At 38.0% G+C, this 12624-nt stretch overlaps 1 non-coding gene across 1 annotated transcript; it reads right to left on the reverse strand.

Annotated features, from left to right (window-relative positions):
- Positions 1–278: 278 nt before the first annotated feature.
- On the reverse strand, positions 279–385 carry LOC132487232 (U6 spliceosomal RNA). Its single transcript, XR_009531532.1, has one exon. It is a non-coding gene; the product is annotated as a U6 spliceosomal RNA (small nuclear RNA).
- Between the last annotated feature and the right edge of the window lie 12239 nt (positions 386–12624).

A 12624-nucleotide genomic window follows, 5' to 3' on the forward strand; every position in this document is an offset into this window, starting at 1 on the left:
TGTTTAGGCGGTACTCTGAATCCCCTCTCCTTGTGTACCAGGAAACAATGGTCTCTTGCCTCTTAGGCAGGTCCAAACTTTTTCCCGGACTCCCTCCCGGCTAGCTGTGGCGCACTAGCCCCCTTCAGGCTGTGTTCGCGCAGCCAACCCCAGTCCTCTCCCTGGGATACAACCTCCGAAGCTGGAGCCTCAGCTCCCAGCCTCCACCCGCCCCGGCGAGTGAGCAGACAAGCCTCTCAGGCTGGTGAGTGCTGGTCGGCACCAGTCCTCTGTGCAGGTAAAATATGGAACGCTTCACGAATTTGTGCATCATCTTTGTGCAGAGACCATGCTAATCTTCTCTGTATTGTTCCAATTTTAGTATATGTGCTGCTGAAGTGAGCTCATAATTTTAATTTTAAAACTCATAAAATCTTTGTGAAATCTTTGTTGCCTGAGTCAGACTTGACCTTGTACTTATGTCTGATTCATATGGTGTGGTAACAAAGTTAATAACATCATCTAACATTCTACCTGCCTAATGACATCCATATTCTTTTAAGATAGTGTAAGTTTTCAAAAGAGTCATGAATATGGGCAGCGGACCCTGGCTTTTGCAATCCCAAGGTACCATTATTCCATTTTTCTTCTGCCCTAAGATTGAGACCTTAGCCAAAATGACCCAGAAAAAGCCACTCAGATATTGAATTTGTTAATGAACTCCCCTTCCCGTGATAGTTTTTATCATAATGAGAGAATATGAGCTAGTTCCATGATAATTGATAGGGCCATCCAGTTAAATATGACAGACTAAGCACCTTTGCTACTTGTGTTTATTTTTGTGAACACATGTATTCATCTTTGCTACTTTTCACAATCTCACGTATTTATCTTTGCTACTTTCTATAATCTCATGAGAAGGACAATAAAGAAATGAGTGTAAACTCATAAGGACAGAAAACAGGAAAGGAGAAGACAGTAGGTAAGCCTTGTCAGAATTTTAGAATTTTCAAGATATGGAAACAACCTAAGCCCATGAATAAATTAATGGATAAATGAAATGTGGTATATATGTATACAGTGGAATAAAAATCAACTATAAAAAGAAGGAAATCCTGCTATTTGTGACAAAACATATGAAATAGAACCAGAACGTAGAATGGTGGTTGCCAGGGGTGGGGGTGGGTTGGGGTTAGGGAGATACTGGTCAAAGGGCACAAATTTTAGTTTTAAGGTAAATAAACTCTGAAGATCTAATGTAGTACTGTATTGTAGATCTAATGGTTAGTAGTACTGTATTGTATACCTGAAATTTGCTAAGAGAGTAGATCTTCAGTCTTCTTACCATACACGTATAGACAAAGGTAGTTGTGTGAAGTGATGGATGTATTCATTAACTTGATTGTGGTATGCATTTAAAAATATATGCATATATCAAGACATTACATTGTAGACCTTACATATATACAATTTTTATCAATCAATCCTACCTCAATAAAGTTGGAAAAAATATATAAAAAGCAAATCCTACAAAAAAATTTTAGAACTGTGGCTGACCAATATAGCAGCCATTAACCACATGGGGCTACTTACATTTCAGTTGCTTAAAATTAAATAAAAATTTAAAAATTCAGTCATTCAATTCTATTAGCTAACATTTTAAGTGCTCAGTAGCTACATGTGGCTACCATGTTGTACAGCATGGATATGGAACATTTCCATCATGGCAGAAAGTTCTATTGGACAGTGCTGTTTAAAAGATGGAAAGTAAACAGACAAACAGGGACTAAGTTAGGTTTCTCTACTATGTGCCTATATGCGTGTAGTGGGTTGAATGGGGGCTCCCCAAAAGATATGTCCATGTCCTAATTCCAGAACTGGTGAATGTGATCTCACTGGGAAAAGACCCTTTACAGATGTAATTAAGTTAAGGATCATGAGATGAGATCATCCTAGATTACTGGGTGGATCCCCATTCCAATGATAAGTGTTATTATAAGAAAGGAGAGAAGGTGATGTGAAAATGGAGGTAACAACTGGTCTTTGGCTGCCATGGGCCAAGTAATTCCTGAAGCTACCAGAAGCTGGAAGAGGCAAGGAAGGATCCTCCCCTGGATTTTTCAGAGGGAGCCCTGCTGATTCCTCAGTTTTGGCCTTCTGGCCTCCAGAACTGTGATGAAACAAATTTCTGTTGTTTTAAGCCACCAATTTTATGATGATGTTTTACAGCAGCCGTAGGAGAATAATAGATGGGGGAGGTCAAGAAGATTAAGTGTTTACTAAATGAAGAGTGTGAACCAGAAAGGCACCAGAATGAGAGAAACTAGGCATGCATGAGGGCAGGACTAAGGTGCCTTCCTGTGAGAATCTGAGAGTAAGATTTTAATCCAAAAAGGGGAATTTATTAACAGAGTATCCTACAGATCATAAGGGTATCTCTTAGAGAAGAAGGATTTTACATGGGCCAGACATCCCAAACTGTGGCTAGGCATTCCCCTGCCCCCACACAGTACCAAGAGCATCAGATCCCAGAGGGCAGAGGGATAGTTGGTGTTATCTTAGCTGTGGACTGAAGTACCAACTGACCTCATCGCCTGAGCACTTGGTTCCCTGAATGTTTATTTCTTCCTCTAGAGTTTTAGAGAAATTTTGCACTGTGCCTGATCCCTTCTTTGCTTCCTGCTTTGTTCTCACCTGTTTACCCAGCCTCTTCACTCCTGAGAGGTTTCTTCTCTCATTCTGCATGTGAGGTCCACCTCTGAAATGCATAGAACAGAAAGATTATCAGAGTGATCCCAAGGAGCGTCCCTTAGCATATCGGGCTAATTTTGTGATATCATGATTATAGAGAGGTAGAGTTTTAACTGTACCTGGCATAGGGTGCACAAATAGGAGAATATCTCTTCTCTTTCCAAAAGGCAGAAGGTACTGTCTGCTGTGCTGGGCCTCTGTGACCACCTTAGGGAGGGATAAGAAAGCCAAACAGACCCTCAGTGTGCTCCAGAAGGTAGTGAAACTCAGGTGCCAAGAGAGCCACCAAGAAAAAGCAAGTCTTGAAAGTTTCTGAGAGTGAAAGAAATTCGACTGACTGTTTCCTAGGTGTGAGATATAAACTAAGTCACTTAATCGCCTGAGGCTCAATATATAATGGGAGTCGTTGTGAGAAATAAGTAAATAAAAGGGAGGGGGGTGAGGTGATACTAGTCCAGTACATGTATATTCTTTTACGTTCCATTACGGGCCTGAGCAAGATAGGAAAACTGAGTTTGTGGGGTGTTGGATTAAAGTTACGCATATATATGTCCATGTATGGGCCCCAAATAGTTACATAATGTCAAGAAGAAAAACAATGCAATTACTGGCCACTTGGAGTCTTTTCTCTATGACCCAAACAATAGAGAATATTGACAACATCTGGCTGCAAAAGTACCTTTCACTTTCTGGTGCCACCAGAAATGATGCCTTCTTCTTCTTTTCTTGTTTTTAACAAATATATTTATTTATTTATTTTTGTCTGTGTTGGGTCTTCGTTGCTGCATGCAGGCTTTCTCTAGTTGCGGTAAGCGGGGGCTACTCTTTGTTGCAGTGAGCGGTCTTCTCATTGCGGTGGCTTCTGTTGTTGCAAAGCACAGGCTCTAGGTGCGTGGGCTTCAGTAGTTGTGGCTCTCAGGCTCAGTAGTTGTGGCGTACGGGCTTAGTTGATCTGTGGCATGTGGGATCTTCCCGGACCAACCATCAAACCCATGTCCCCTGCATTGGCAGGCAGATTCTTAACCACTGCGCCACCAGGGAAGTCCACTGGCTTCTTTGGACAGAGTATGGTTTTGGTCCCTGGATGTGTCTAACTGGGTTCTGAAGGTTCTCTTTGCACCTCATGAGTTTGGAGAATCCAGAGACACTGGTTCCCCAACTCTTAAGGAATATTAGTTCAACTTTGATTCCTTCAAACCAATACAAGCACTGGAGGAATCTGGATCTCTTATGTTATTTTAGTTTTTATCCTGACCTTGAAATTATTTATTCATTTTGTTTTAGTTTTTAAAATTATATTTAAATATCTGCTACCTAAACACATCAGCTACCGGGAATCAGTGAAAAGGTTTCCTTGAGAATTTTGAGATTTGGCGTTCATGACTGAGTTCTCATTTAACACATTGCCTTTCGTTTCACAGAAAGTCCTTGTCAAATTTTGCTCTTGTAAGTTGAATATAGCAGCCTAACAGCTTTTTTTTTCTTTCTTTCTGTGGGGAAAAGGTGCTTTATTATAGAGTTGAAGGACTTCATTTTAATGTTGCAATCACTTCTTTAAAGTACTTTAAATTTGAATATATTTTCCCTATTATAGTCCTCTAATTTCCGGCTATGATTTGCAAACAATGATTTGTTTTTTGATGGAACACAATTTTCAAAGGTAATTAAAATAGTCTCCAGATAGGGAGACAACTAGCAAGATTAACAAATTATGTCACTTCTTTAAGTTTTATATTTATAGCAAAACCGCATGTGATTTATATGCAGATTTAACAACCTTTTGTATTTACTTGGCCTGGGAAATAGGGATGTTAGTGGATAATGACTTTCACTGTAACACTAGGAGAGATGAGACACTCCTATTATAACAGGCTAGGATCAAGCTCTTCTATTAGAGCCTTTTTAGTCTTGTTTCTTAGCGTTCCACATTGCTTTTATAATTAGTTTCAAACTTAATCCTATAAAATTTGGCGGGGGGCGTCCCTGGTGGCGCAGTGGTTGAGAGTCCGCCTGCCGATGCAGGGGACACGGGTTCGTGCCCCGGTCCGGGAAGATCCCACATGCCGTGGAGCGGCTGGGCCCGTGAGCCATGGCTGCTGAGCCTGCGTGTCCGGAGCCTGTGCTCCGCAACGGGAGAGGCCACAACAGTGAGAGGCCCGCGTACTGCAAAAAAAAAAAAAAAAAAATTTGGCGGGGAAAAGAAAGAAAGACTTATGTGAAAATTCACATTTGCAATTGGATGAGTTTTAAGCTATTTAGCACAGACCTTTGATGACATATTAAGAGAGAGATGCCCAAAGGAAGAAATAAAGGGGTTTATAGTTATGTTATAGCTGTAGAATTACCCTAGATTTTCCCCCAGAGATAGAGTAATAATCGGGGGGCTTGAAGGTTGCCCTTAAGAATAGGGTAAATATTTACAGGTCTGCGTTGAACTAGATTTATTCTGTTGTTTAAAAATTCTGTTATATATATAAAAAAAAGATACATAAAGAATTTTTACCAGGAATTCTCTGGTGGTCCAGTGGTTAGGACTCCGCACTTCCACTGCAGGGGGCGTGGGTTTGATCCCTGGTTGGGGAACTAAGATCCTGTAAGCTGCGTGGTGCAGCCAATAAAAAATCTAAATATTAAAAAAAGAAAAGAATTTTTACCAATCAATAAGACAGAGATGAATGCTTTTATAAAAAAAATAATGGCTTGATGGATATCAATATTTAAAATATAAAAGAAGATACATGGTTAATAAATATAGTGAAAAATATTCAGTTTTATTAATAATCAACAAATGAAAATGAAAACAAAGATATCACTTTACGTATTAGATTTGAAGAGATCAAACAGATTGATAATATCCCACATTAGTGAAAGTAAGGGGAACCAAGTATTTATTACATGAGCAGGATATGAGCAACAAGCTTCTTCAAGGGCAAGGTACTCAGAAGAAAATCTTACAAAAAGTTTAGTCTGACTAAAGTCTGACTTGGCGATCCCATTTCTAGAGTAATCTCAAAAAAGTAATAGGACAAATCCAAGAATGTTAATGAGGGCTTTAGAAACAACTAAGCTCTAAGATATTAGTTAAATATATCATAGAACACTAACATCATTAAATATGCAGCCACAAAAAGAGTGATATATATTCTACTAGGAACTGATTCTCTATAAGTCTCTCAAATTTCTGCAAGTTTTGAGAGCAAAGGCGCTGACTCTCTTTGTTCCAGATTACCTTTTCAAGCATGTTTGCATAGTGAATAGCCTTGGAAAACAGAGGTGGCTTCCTCCAGAGCAAAGAACAGGCATGCTTGCTGAAAAGATTCAGATGCTTAAAGCTCAGTTATTTTCCCTAAGTACAACCCAGGGTGTATGCAAGTATCATCTGGCCCTCTTTGCAATATCTTTGGGAATTGGAGATTGGGAAACTGGTCTAAGAAAATACCGACGCTTTGCTTTTGCCATTTTTGTCAGTAATAGTCCTTTATCTTTGACCCAGGAGTCTTGTGTTTTCTGTCAGTATTCATGAAACTGTTCCATGTTAACTTGTTAGCTTGTAGTGTAAAATCGCAGGCCATCACAGTCCTTGACCTATCTTTTTTCCTAATTAAAATTCTCCTGCTTTATTCTTACCAGTGCTTTTTAAAAATTTGAAGTAATATGTATACAATGAGGGATATAAAGATGAAAAAGTAAAAATTCTTACTAAGACCTCTTTGTAGAAATACATACTGTTCTGTAACTTGTTTTGTCAAGGGTCCATGAAGAAAAAAATTCTTTAAAGGTGAAAATCACTCACAATTAACTCTAGCTCTTTCTAAGCTAAACTTAACAAAAGATCAAACTTTTATCAAGTACTGAGAAGATATTAGGATAGCTAGACTTTTTTTTTTTTTTTTTTTTTTTTTTTTGCGGTACACGGGCCTTTCACTGTTGTGGCCTCTCCCGTTGCAGGGCACAGGCTCTGGACACGCAGGCCCAGCGGCCATGGCTCACGGGCCCAGCCACTTCGTGGCATGTGGGATCTTCCCGGACCGGGGCACAACCCCGTGTCCCCTGCATCGGCAGGCGGACTCTCAACCACTGCGCCATCAGGGAAGCCCAGATAGCTAGTCTTTTTAATGGCTATCTATGATATCATAGATCCCATCCCCCCATTGCATGGAGGTTTATGGTTTATTTAACCAGATTCCCATTGATAATTCGAGTTTTGGACTAACACAAACAGTGATACGGTAAATCCTTGGTGGATTAATAGGATAAAACTATAAACTAAAATAAAAGCATTCTTATACCTGTGCTGAAGTGTTTTTAACCACAGGGATCATTTGGGGGCCATAGGTTCATTTCATAGAACTAGGTCAAAGTGTTTTTGAAAAATAAACCAAAACAAAAAGCTATTAAATAGTATGTGTAGTGTGTCTTGTTTTGAATATATGAACAAGGAAAAGTCTGAAGAGAAGTCACTAAAATGTTATCAGTGGTTAATTCTGGGTTGTGGGATTAACGTTGACTTTTATTTTCTCTTTGTAATCTTTCATATTTTCTGATTTTTTTGTACTGAGCATGCATTACTTTTATAATTAGAAGGTTAATAAAATGACTAAAATAAAGAGACAAGAGACAAAAAGGGCTAGGGTGAAAAAATGGTATATAGACACCAGACCTCAAGCCATATGAATGAAAACTTTTGTGTCAAAGACATTCAAATAAGGCGACGGTTTTTAATTAGAATTGTTTGATGCACGCTTAGCATTTCTTGAGTTCAGAGGAGGGAAATCCTTTTCAATTAAAAAAAAGGCCTTTGTAAAAACCAGGCATTCACTTATTCTTTTATTCATTCTCCATGGTTATATTTTTCTATCCTATGTTTATTATTAATCAATTATATTTCCGGAGTAACTATTCTATGCCTAGTCTTGCTTAGATGCTTTAACAGATACAATATCAGGAACAGGGATAATATGCTTTACAGTGATTTTACCTAGGAATTTCTCTCAGTTTGTGGTTAATTGAGGGCTTTATTCCTGTTCTGTTTTATCGTGCTTTTGATCATTTTATTGCTCATTAGTCTGTTTTCTACAAGTGTGTGGATAAGTGCAAGGATGCAGACACAAAATTGAGTCATCAATTTAGTCATATAATGATCAAATGAGGGTCTTGCAGAGAAATTACAGTGAATCCCCTGACACTTTAGCTGCTCATTTTTGGCCAGAATGTGTATGTGTTCATCAGGTGATTTATGGATTAACAGCTAGTGGTTTAAATAGCTCTTTCCCCTTAGTTAGCAGTTTACATGGAAACACTAAAGCATATGATGACAGGACTGAATGTGCACTTTTCTGGTTAGCAGTTATCAGATTTAGACCCTCACACTTAGCCTCTGGTAGTAGAGAACTAGTTCCTATTAACAATCTTTTTTAAATCCCTCTTCCCACCCGTAAAAATGACTGTCCTGATTTTCAGGGATGCCATCTTACATCTGCTCTTAATTTGGTCCAGAGTCCAATTATGAATAGTGTTAATGAGTCTGACTTCTTTCATAACATTTCTGACCTAGTACCTGGAAAGAATATACCTTTTCAGCTCAGAGAAATTCATGGTAGGTCAAGAAGCACTTTAATTTATTTAAGGGGAGAGTTTCAGTTCATGCTGGGAGACAGTACTTAATTTGTAAGTTTGTGGTGGGGTTTTAAATGCTACCATTAAGCTTGACAAAGTAGTTGATGGCATTTGGTCACGTTTTGTTCTCCCAGAAGCCTCTGGCCAACTTAAAAATCAATCATTACAGACAGACCATTAAACTTTATGAACTGTGAATGTGCTCAATAGTCCAGTATAATAAAATGCGCTAAGCTTCTCCACAGGCCATTGCTTTTACCTGAGGTCATGTGCACATTTCAAATACTGCTGAATATCTAAAAGGTGATTATTCCAGTACAATGACTGCATGGCCAAGGCCTTTTTAAAGCATTTGACTGTGTTTGACCTATTGGTAAGGTGAGATTAAAACTTTGGTAGTATTACTGAGTGTTAAACCTAATAAAAACTTTTGGTTTTGGTCAGTGTCTAATTAAAACAACTTCTGACTGCATAAATGCTATCTATAGTCTATGAAAATGATGATAAAAGGTTGTTTTTTTAATCTACAGCACTTTAAAAAAAGCAACTCCAATGCAACTCTAGTTTTCCCTAAAAGAACACGATGACTGACCTGAATTTTTTTATACTATTATGTACATGGTTATATAAGTTCTCATTTTATAAAGTCTCTGCAAAAAAAATGGAAAGGAATTCATCATGATGGTTAATAACTGAGTTTGCATTCTGGTTCTAGTTCTTAAGCTGCTTGACAGTGATTAAGAGACCTTGTCTCTAAAATAAGAATAATATCAGGGTCATTGATTATCTCAAATAAGGCAATGTCGCAAAAGCAAACTTAGAAGTTACTGAATATATACAAAAATTTACTGTATTGTTGTTTTCATTGATATTTGCATAGCACCTGCTAATTGCTTATAATATTCTAAGATCTGTGGGGTGGGTATAGGCTATCTAGGCAACAAATCATTTCACAAAACTCAGTATGATTTCTCTATTCATTGGAAGCAGCATAGAAGAAGAATCACTGGGGCCTAAGAATTTGCTATTGTCAAAGAAGCAGCCCAATTTTCTTTCTTTTTTCCTCCATTTCTGTTTTTTTTTGTCCTTTCTTTCTCATTTGCTTAAAAAAATACACCTTACCCACAAACCCTCTTTTTCAAGACAGCATGTGGATGTGTGACGTTATGACTTTTACAGACCCACTGACCAAAGACCATCAGAAACATACCTGTAGTCAAAAAATGTTAGTCTAATAGTAGGAGCATGTACACATGGGCGAACCTGGGTAAGACACTTAATAAGGTTTTGGGATTAGAGTCAGCCAGAGGGTGGATTTGGTGGGGGTTAGTCAGAATTTGGAAACTAGGTGAGTGTGTGGTCTTATCTTAGACTATATGGTCTGAATGAGTGCTGTTAAAACATTTGGGCTAAGACAGTTCGTCTTACATGCCACAATTTGGTACAATTTATCTATTCCATTAGTCATGGTATAATTTTGCAAGTTGTGAGTTCTATTTCAATTCTTGGTTACTCTTTCTTGAGCCTGAGCTGAAGGAGAGGCCACGATCTCTGGGACATGCTCAACCTGGATCTGGGCTATTGTCTTGCACCTGCTGATCAGAAGGTTATTCAGAGAATGTTGTCTGCAGTTGAATTAGAGTTAGTTCCTCATGTTTGGAACATTGTATGTTCCATAATCTATTTGGATATGGATTGATTAGATTTGCCAGTGTCTGAATAATTAGCCGTCCACCTGATGGTTTGTTAGAGATTACCATGATTAAAAATGGAGCTGTCTACTAACAATTTTTAATCTTGAACCAGCAGAGAGGCAAGAAAATAGCCAAGAGGATATGGCACAAAACCATGCAAAGCACTGCAAGGTAATCAGTGGTTTCTGCCTCTGAAGAGGTTTGGTTTGGAAGGTATTAGATGGAAGCCGTCTACCTCATATAGTCTTCAATTTGGGGACTAAAAAGCCTTGGACATCATCACTCAGTCACAGTTGACTTTTCCTGCTGGTATCAGTGGTACCTGTCAATTAGTTCCTGTAGTATCGTAGTCCAGGGTATATGGCACACTCCTTTGCTTAGGTTCTTTTGGTGTTTATCCTAGAAGATTCAGTTCCTAATCTTAAGCTGATGGCAGGGGCTTTTAGGTGAATATCAGGAGAAAACAGATACCCTTTTGGATGATATGATTAAAGGGCTCTGGTTAACTTATTATAGTAACTAACAGTATTAGTGTAGAGGAGTGTGGAATTCTATATTAATCAAAAATACATAATTGTTTTCATAAGGATTTAGTCAAGGATTTTCCTAGATTTAGAACATGATATGGATTGTGAAGACCTTGACAAATCTCCAGGCCTTCAATTTATCCACAAAAGTATACATGAATGTTACTAGTTGACAAGCGTGCTTTAACATAGAGGCAAAAATATTTTGTACACATTGTATCATCTTTTATATGAACATAAATATGCTTCTTTCTATGTTAAAACACATGATTATTGAAATATATTTATATTAACTCATTTTACTTGTATACAATTCATCTTGGAAGGCTGAACTTCTCTTTTGAATGATACTCTTAAAATAGGATTTATCTTATGGAAAAACATAAGATAACCTATCTCCTGTTTGAGTAAACTTTGAAAACTCTGTAAAGAGACTGACCATTTAGTCTTAGAAGAAGAACCTAACTTTTTACCCGAACTACTTCTTTGCATTTTATAAATTGGTAAGAAATTCAGTTAGATCCTCACAAGCTTCATAAGCTTAATTCCCACTCAAAATTAAAAATATATTCTCATCAATTTTTAAATGTAAAAAGTGAATATGTTTAGACTACTCTTGATTAATATTTATTTTGATTGAAAAATGCCAAAAATTCATGTGTGGCTGATATTTTTGAGCAGAGAACCTGTATCTTGATCTTAATAGTTTTAAAAACTAAATTTTAGTTTTGTTTCTTCCTTCCTTGGTTGCTACCCAAGTCCCAATGTTTGTTATTTACTAAAGTGACAGTTTTAGCAGAATTTGAAGTTTTGTTCCTATAGTAGTATGAAACCATTAAAGAAATAAGTTCAGTTTCATCTTGGCATTTATTTGCGAATGGGATACTATTTTTGGACGGCAGGCTGACATCTGTCTAAGTTATCTTCTAATTAATCTGACATAAAGTTTCTGAGGTGGTATTTTTCTACACCATTGGTCTCTCAACTTTTAAATTATGCCTCCATCAGCAAAATATTTTGAAAATGTCTCTCTGTAAAATGTGTGTATAGTTTTTTCAAATTGTGTACATGTACACAATTTGTCATTCTGTATGTTAAATATTAAGAAAGTCTAATTTCTAATTTTAAGATAAAAAGAGAAAAATAGAAATTCTGTTAATTTAAAACATATTTTCTGGGGTATATAACCCCATTTTCGAAACTACAGTCTTATAGTTCTCATTCTTTTTTCTAAACATTCTAACTTACCAGGTACTTGTAATTTGTTTTATTTTATTATTTTATTTATTTTTGGCTGCGTTGGGTCTTTGTTGCTGTGCTCAACCTTTTTCTAGTTATGGTGAGCAGGGACTACTCTTTGTTGCGGTGTGCAGGCTTCTCATTGCCGTGGCTTCTCTTGTTGCACGGGCTCTAGGTGCACAGGCTTTAGTAGTTGTGGCTCGCGGGCTCTAGAGCTTGCGTTCAGTAGTTGTGGCGCACGGGCTTAGTTGCTCTGTGGCATGTGGGATTTTCCTGGACCAGGGCTCGAACCCGTGTCCCCGGCATTGGCAGGCGGATTCTTAACCACTGCACCACCAGGGAAGCCTCTCATTCTTAGTGATTTTCTGCTCTCATGTTTCTTCGGGATGCATCTCACGTCTATAATGGGGTAGTGATTCTCAGCTGGGGAGAAAATCTGAGAGGAGACGCCTGAGAAAGGTGATTAGAAAAGGCCTGCCCATGACCCCCATGCGAACCCCCTGCCCTGCTGTTCTTGCCACCCCAGCCATCCCATCTCATGGAAGTGTGGTGACTGCTAGAAACAGTTTGTTTTGTAAGTAGAATCATTTTTAAAATGTGCTGGGAGAATCTATGACTTAAGGGTTTTGCGGGGACTCTCAATTTGTGATATTAATAGTCATTTGCTTTTGGAGAGTGTAAATCCATATTTCCATATGCTGTTGGCCTAAGGAGTTCTCTAGCATGAAAATATTAGGTGATGGCAGGGGGACCTGATCATGAGAGGCTCAGAAGCTTTCATTTTAAGTGTCAATTAGAATGGATGATTGAAGCCAATA

The sequence above is a fragment of the Mesoplodon densirostris genome, chromosome 3, assembly GCF_025265405.1.
Source record: "Mesoplodon densirostris isolate mMesDen1 chromosome 3, mMesDen1 primary haplotype, whole genome shotgun sequence".
Lineage (NCBI taxonomy): Eukaryota > Metazoa > Chordata > Mammalia > Artiodactyla > Ziphiidae > Mesoplodon > Mesoplodon densirostris.